Here is an 8247-nt window from a genome sequence, read left to right as displayed (position 1 = left end):
GTAATTTTGTCTGTATTTATTCATCCATGCACAAAAAAGCAGAAGAGAGCTCAATTTAGTATTCACGCGGTGTAGACGCGGCTGTCTGTGTGCGTGCGCAGAAAACTTCTCACACAGCGCTCGACAGTTCCGCCAACAATGCCGAGCGTCTTTTATTCTCACCTTGAGCCTTCGGGCAGTCCTTATATCGAGTCCTGATACGTGAGTTTGAACGAGAATGCACGCGTTGGCGGTAATGCATAGACGGACATTATGTGAAAATGTGGACAGTGCCAAAATAAAGGTGCCTATTTATACTACAGATATCGATATTTTACGTGTGGCATCGATGCATCGTATCGTCAGACATCGTATCGATCCATATCGATGAATCGTTACACCCCTAATGTAGAAATGTATGCAATAGTAAAGAACTTAAAGCAAAGTACAACTGTAATATTATGTGAAATGATCCAGATCTACAAGCCTCTCAGTCCGCACTTGACACTTTAACTGCGTCATGCTTTTCCACAAGACCAATTCTAAACAACATTACAGTAAAATATGTTCTTATCTGTGGTACTGCACCTAAGAACATAAATGGACATCTATTAATTATGGAAAAACAACCGTTTTATTCCTTTTTTGATACACAGTGGAAACCAATGAAATCTGGTGCTAGCTGGCTAGTCAACCAACTGTATTTTACTGTGTAGTGAAGAGTCACTCATGATCAATGCGCCAGCGAGTAACCGTCTGCAGACACGCACGCACGCACACGCACACACATTTGTTTCACACCATGGTGAAAACCTTCCTTTGACTTCTATTGTGTTTAAATTAAACTGCTCAGTCATTCTTGAGAAGTGGGACAAAACAGGGTGCAAAATTGAAAAAATAAAACCTTGTACTCAGACAAATGAAACTACATTTATGTATCTTACATGTACTAAGCTACTGAGCTATGCTTTGATTCAACCTCCCAACTTTTCTCTTTTTTAACAAAATGTGCTTTTTTTTTTTTTTTTACCTTGGACTGTGTAATTTCAGCTTTATCTTTAACAGCATTCAAGATGTTTTTAACATTTCAAAACACATTCTCGTGTTAGCAGACAGATTACACTTTCACATGTGACCAACAATTCCACAACAAATATAAAATATCATAATGAAATATTATCAAAATATTCAACTGACGGAGTTGACACATCTGACGGAGGTGACGAAAACCTGAATTTGTATCAAATACATTGAATCAGTCAATTACTGTATTAAAAGAAACACAGCAAACAGTGAGTATGTTATTGTTTATAAAGCTTTTATTCAAGAGTCACATTTAAGTATTTTGATATATCATTGGAACACAAAATCTTATGGTGGTGACATCTGACGGTGTTGACAAATTTGTCATTTCTTTCACAAAACCAATGGAGTTCATGTCGTAGCCATTTTATTTTTTTTCTGTTGATGCTAGATGCTAATGGAGCCTGCTTCAGGAGAATAAAATTATCTAAATATTTCAAAAATAATTTCCTCAGAAATTGGAAGATGGTGTTGACATATCATGGCTGTGACAAAGGAAATATTAACATTAGGATTTAAAATATTCTAAAACTATAGAACTTAGCAGAGCCTGTCTGACACTGCTGTACTCTGCAGAGGTGAACTGTGGCAAGGGGGTCCTTTAGAGTGACAGCTGCCCCTGATATTCCCTGATTTTATTACATTTTATTGAATGTCTGATGGTGTTGACAAGTGCATGCATGCATGTTGACATGCATGTGTCATTAAAAAACAACCTTGCTTTGATAGGAGATATTATTAAGTGTTGCTTTTGATAAAACAAGCTCTTTTTCATCATTAAAAAAACATTTTTATCCATTTTATTGCATATGAATGATTGAACCCTTCTCTGTGGACACACTGTATTAGATGTAGTGAGAGGACATTAAGAAACATAGATTGGTATAATAATGAGAAAATTAAATTGAAGGTGATAATTGTGTTAAATACATTCTATTATTAATCCCTCATGACATTTAAAATTGAAAATATTTTTATTTTTAAACCTAATAGCAGTTACCCTTGCTGGACCTGTTTTGTCCCATGTCTCAAGAATGACTGTGCTACTATGGACTAACCCTAACCTTATTTGTGGCATATAAAAATATTTAGTCCATTTATGGCTCATACTACAAAGCAGACGCTTTTGTGTTCCTCATATGCATATGGGTAAAATGTATTTACAGATACAGATATTTTTATAAACCAAATTATATTGAAATAAATGCTAGCATTTAATCTCTATTCATTCTATACACACACACACACACACACACATACATACACAAAAATACAGTAAAACAATAATATTGTGAAATGTTTCATTTTAAAATAACTATTTTCTATGTGAATATATTTTAAAATGCAATATATTCCAATGAATTCACTCTAATATGCTGATTTGATGCATTTTTATAACTTATTTTTGTGGAATATATGTATTTTTTATGATACATTTCAAGGATTCTTTGATGAATAGAAAATAAAAAATGTGATGTATTTGATCATCTGAAATCTGATGTAATAATTAAAAACCTTTACAGTCACCTTAGATGAATCTGATGCATCCTTACTAAATAAAAGTATTATTTTCTTTAAAATGACCCCAAATTTTGAAGAGTAGTGTGCATTTCATAACTAATAAAATATGCCACAGTGCAATTCATTACCATTTTAATACATTATTTGACACAATATTTTAAATCTAGGTACTGCAGCTTTTTCAGATATTACTATTAATGTAAGCACACAGAACACCAAGTAACATCCTGCTCGAACGTCTCAAATGTATCCTAAAATGAAGATAACATTTTTAAATAATTCATTACCTTTAATTCAGTCAGAAGATTTTATATTCATCATCTGAGTATGACCACTGCACTAGTCTCCTGAACCACAGTGTAGAAGAACACAACCAAATTAGGACACTATTTCTGAAAGGGATAAAGAGAGGGAGAGGTGCACTGCTGTCCAGCTATGTCAGTAACATCACCCGCCTCCAGCGGGACAGCGGACAGGCTCACACAGACAGTTGTAGCGAATCAGCTCAAGTTTCGCTAACCCACAAACAGTTGCTTGTCGCAGTTTGAAGTATGATAAGGTATGGTGTAATATTTCTGTCTCAACTTCTCCACAAATAGTCTCTACGGTCTGGCGTGCAGCCAGCAGAAAGAGCTCTGACAAAGTAGATGAGAGTGGCTGCTAAAGATGAAACATTATCAAACCATAGGGAAGATGCTGGAGGAGACCTGATAGGTCCATTTCACTGACAGAAACGGGCCTTTCCCATGAAACTCCCAGTCATGAGCGTACAAAGAAATAGGAAGGGAAAAAACCTGATAATATCTGTGCTAACAAAAATATATTTTTTTGTTTTTCTGTTTCAAGCAGTGCATATTTATTTCACCACTCATATTAATAGGTTACAATATTCACACTATGTGTGTGAGAGAACCGTAGGTGTAAATAGAGTTTCGACACAGAGTCTTTTTTTGTCGTTGTTGTTGTGTGTAGACTGCTGAAGGCAGTACAAAACAGAAAATGTATTATGAACCTATGATCATTTGGAATATGTTTTATTAACGACATACAATAATGCATTTTTCTTGAAATGATCAAGTTTGTAATAGTCAATGCCACACTCTCAACAGCCATTTTATAATCAGCCCTGGGATGTCCTATATATCCATATTAACTGTGGGAATCATAACGCTTCACATAACGCTGCCAGGTCAAGTTTTTCTCAGGTTTATATAACATGCATATTTCAATTCAGTTTTATTTCAATTAATCAAAACTAATTTAAAAAGTTTTAGTTTTAGTTAACAATAACAACACTGGACCAGTTGCAGGACTTAAAATATACACTTTACATAATACATTCATATACATTTTACCCTAAAAAAGTAAAACATTCATAAATTCCATTAGGTCGTAAATGTATCTGGTGTCAGGGTTGCCATGGTAACCAGGGTCCTGGGCCTTGTTCACAGACAACTTGGCACCCAGTATGTTTATTGGGTGAGGGGTCTGTGAACGTTTGTTAATCTAATGAATAATTGATTTGTTAAATCAAATGAAAAATGGTGTGTCTGATTGGTCCAGACGCTACACAGTTGATACACAGGAGAATGAGACAGCAGTGACACCGTGATGAATGAAGAACCTGTGGAAAGTAGCAGGCCGAACAGCTGGGAAGGTGAGGTTAATGAGGGGCTCAGATATACCAAAATCCCAGCTTTCATAAACACAGGGCGTTATAGAATTAAACGGCACGGCTGGGCCACAGAGGTCACAGTCCAGTCAGAGCCAACAGCAGCGCTGCCATGTGCACCCCTCACCACTCATTAGACAGTTTCGCTAACCCACAAACAGTTGCTTGTCGCAGTTTGAAGTATGATAAGGTATGGTGTAATATTTCTGTCTCAACTTCTCCACAAATAGTCTCTACGGTCTGGCGTGCAGCCAGCAGAAAGAGCTCTGACAAAGTAGATGAGAGTGGCTGCTAAAGATGAAACATTATCAAACCATAGGGAAGATGCTGGAGGAGACCTGATAGGTCCATTTCACTGACAGAAACGGGCCTTTCCCATGAAACTCCCAGTCATGAGCGTACAAAGAAATAGGAAGGGAAAAAACCTGATAATATCTGTGCTAACAAAAATATATTTTTTTGTTTTTCTGTTTCAAGCAGTGCATATTTATTTCACCACTCATATTAATAGGTTACAATATTCACACTATGTGTGTGAGAGAACCGTAGGTGTAAATAGAGTTTCGACACAGAGTCTTTTTTTGTCGTTGTTGTTGTGTGTAGACTGCTGAAGGCAGTACAAAACAGAAAATGTATTATGAACCTATGATCATTTGGAATATGTTTTATTAACGACATACAATAATGCATTTTTCTTGAAATGATCAAGTTTGTAATAGTCAATGCCACACTCTCAACAGCCATTTTATAATCAGCCCTGGGATGTCCTATATATCCATATTAACTGTGGGAATCATAACGCTTCACATAACGCTGCCAGGTCAAGTTTTTCTCAGGTTTATATAACATGCATATTTCAATTCAGTTTTATTTCAATTAATCAAAACTAATTTTAAAAGTTTTAGTTTTAGTTAACAATAACAACACTGGACCAGTTGCAGGACTTAAAATATACACTTTACATAATACATTCATATACATTTTACCCTAAAAAAGTAAAACATTCATAATGTTTGCAGTGGTTCTATGAATATATATGTACACCAGTAGGGCCCATTTTCATGATCTCATCTAGGGCCCCACAAATCCATGGTGCAGCCCTGTTTTACATTTATGGCCACAGAAGGAACAGTGGAACAAATCAGAAAGAGAAGAAACAACCAAACATCTCACACACACTAGAACATACAACTTGAGCAAAAATGTCATCTGATTGATGGATGCTCTGAGGGCATTTAGGTGTGAATCTTCTTCTGGGCCTGTGCGCGTGTTGCTGTCTGGGTAAAGATTAATTTTTTTCCTATTGATTTCACAGAAGCAGAATCAGCGTAGCATGTCCAGGCCTAAAGAGCAGACAGAAGCGTTTAACTAGCATCTCTGTTGGTGCTCACTCCATTACTGTTAGGCCTATCTGATGCATTTACATGACATGCTTTAGAGTTTTCTTGTTTTCTCACATCAAACACAACTCGATGACTCTCTAAGTGCGAGCAACCACAAAGCATCTTTATGATGTTCACAACTGTAATTACTTACAGCTGCATTTACCACTTATGCATTACTAAAGTGTTTGACTGAACTGAGATTTAGCATAATATCCTTAATGGTCCAAAATAAATGTAATGGATGGTGAAACAGTACATGTATTTGACATGCACTGCTGAAATTAAGCAATGCTAAATGGGCATGAATAAAGCAATCAATCTCAAAACACAAATATCCCATTATTTAGGCATGTGGGCTTCTTTGCAGTTGTGCCAAATCAGAAAATCTTTACAAAACACTTTTTTTTTCTTTAAAAATGTTTAAATGAAGTATAAATAAATGTCAACGCATGGAAAAGCCAGGCAAGACCTGCTCTGATTCCCAGCTAAAGGGAAACCTACTGCCCTTCAATCCGGTCTGAATGTCTATTAATGTAACTGAACATCAACAATAGAGCGCTAACAAAGTGGCAGACCAAAGGTGAAAAAGAGCCAGACCAAAGAGAAAAAGATTACATATATTTCTAAAATAAACATATTTAAAGCAATATTTCAATACTTCTGAATTCAGAAAAAAGTTTGAACAATAATATTTAATGCAATGATAATATATAAGAAATATTATATGAAATAAATGCAATTTACATTATGCAGCTAATTATATTCACATAAACTTTTAGTTACATTTAATAATATTAATACTATTGTAGGAATGACAGTACAGTAGTTGATCATGACGTGGAAATAGGAAGAGGAAATACACTAATGTACTGAAAACCACAGCACTATATAATATTTTTTAAATAAAACAACATGCTCCCTTTCTATTTGTTTTGAAAACTTCCACACTAATACAGACCCTCCGAGTGGCTCTCGTAATGTGTGCTTCCAGTGAGGACACCAGGATAAAATCACTGTGCTTCTCCAGCAGACAGAAACATATTCATCTACCCAAGAGCAGCATAGTAAAGATGAGAGACAAGCCAAAGACAACAGTATGATCAGTGAGTGTTTATTCAGGCTCTCCTTTATTGTGGACTCCATTAAGATACTCCGTGGCTGACTGCCGTTTATGACCTTGGGTAGTGTGTCATGAGCAATCTTTACTCTTTTTCGTTATGTTTCTACCCAGCGTGTCTTTTTCTAATGATTGAGAGCACATCTAATTACTTGCAAACATGCACACAAACATTCAGCTTCAACAAATATTCAGCCCTCTCTGAAGACTGACAACATGAATCGCGTCCTCAATCAGCTACAGCGAAAAAGCTCTCTCTCTCACACACACACACAGCTCACGCTGTTCCTGCTCCACAGATCCTGTTGAGACATGAAGACCCTGTGCCTTTGGTGATTACATGATGAGCTGTAATTAAGCAAGCCGATTGGAGATTTACCAGCATCTCCCAATTACATGACAGCACAGGTTTGTGAAGAGAATGAAGCATCCCACACATCAAAAATGATTACATTCCCTCACAACAGAGATGTGGGCTGCTCCAGGACATCACGGAAGATGACAAACAAACCTGGTCAAATGGTCGAGCTGTATTTCCCCCCATATCACCAGAATCCATCAACAAGCCATCTATCCATCAACCCAGGGCATTGATCTCTCAACTGAGTGTGAAATATAAACACTATCTGCACTCAGCTCTGACATGACAGACAAACTATGACAATATAGACCATAACAAAAGCACTAAGCAGGCAACATCCTGCACGTGAACTGTACAAAGCACAGGAAACACCCAAAATCAACTCCTGTGAGACGATGAGCGATAGAAACCCAAAATAAAGACAAAGCACGCCAATTAATTCAAAAAAGCTAGATAAATGAGCACGTTTTGGTGTGACAGTATCTGATATGCAGGCTTTCAGTGTTGACATAAGAGAACAGACACCGTGAGAGGAAAACAAGGGTCACTGGCTCGGCAGACAGCACTTATCGGTACGTGAGCGAGCAGAGAACAGATGTGCGTGAGACAAAGAAGGACAAATCGTACCCTACCTCTGCTTGTTCAGGTGATGGTGTACGTCAAATCCTGCCTGATCTGAGTGCTGTCACGTTCACAGCATGGATGGGCTCACAAACAAAATGCTACAGGCAGTGCTGGAACCAGCTCAGTCAGCGGCAGAAACATCCCTCCCCTCCTGCATGAATTAATTAAACCTTCTCTCGCTCGCGCTCCCTCTCCCTCTCGTGATTATCCTTCAGTGTTGTAGGCAACGCTCTCCTTTGGCTGTAGCGGATGAAAATGTCCCTGCACTTTCTTTTCTGACAGCCTGTTTACAGAGCGCTCCGCTTCTCTCTCGCTCTCTCGCTCTGCACACTCTCTCTCAAGAACAGTGCAATATCAAAGTGCTTCTCATAGGGCCAGCCCTCCCCCTTGTGAACAACCCTAACCACCACAGTTAGTGCCCCTCTCCAGTCTTTTACAAAATGTGCTATAATGTAGAATAAACTCTAAAAATCATTTATGTGTGTAATGCCTTTTTGGGATTAAA

General features: G+C 37.4%; 1 protein-coding gene across 3 annotated transcripts in view; it reads right to left on the bottom strand.

Moving 5' to 3' along the window:
* The window catches only part of LOC107729411 (diacylglycerol kinase beta-like), a 110952-nt gene extending 102933 nt beyond the window's left edge, over positions 1-8019 (bottom strand). For all 3 annotated transcript variants that reach the window (XR_001638576.1, XM_016539899.1, XM_016539900.1), the window contains exon 1: positions 7751-8019. The gene's annotated coding sequence lies outside the window, so the exon portion shown is untranslated. The remainder of the gene's footprint in view (positions 1-7750) is intronic.
* Between the last annotated feature and the right edge of the window lie 228 nt (positions 8020-8247).

The sequence above is a fragment of the Sinocyclocheilus rhinocerous genome, unplaced genomic scaffold, assembly GCF_001515625.1.
Source record: "Sinocyclocheilus rhinocerous isolate Xijiao unplaced genomic scaffold, SAMN03320098_v1.1 scaffold3172, whole genome shotgun sequence".
NCBI classification, from domain to species: domain Eukaryota; kingdom Metazoa; phylum Chordata; class Actinopteri; order Cypriniformes; family Cyprinidae; genus Sinocyclocheilus; species Sinocyclocheilus rhinocerous.
The sequence above is the reverse complement of the archived record's forward strand: the minus strand, read 5'-3'. Positions and strand labels throughout refer to the sequence as shown.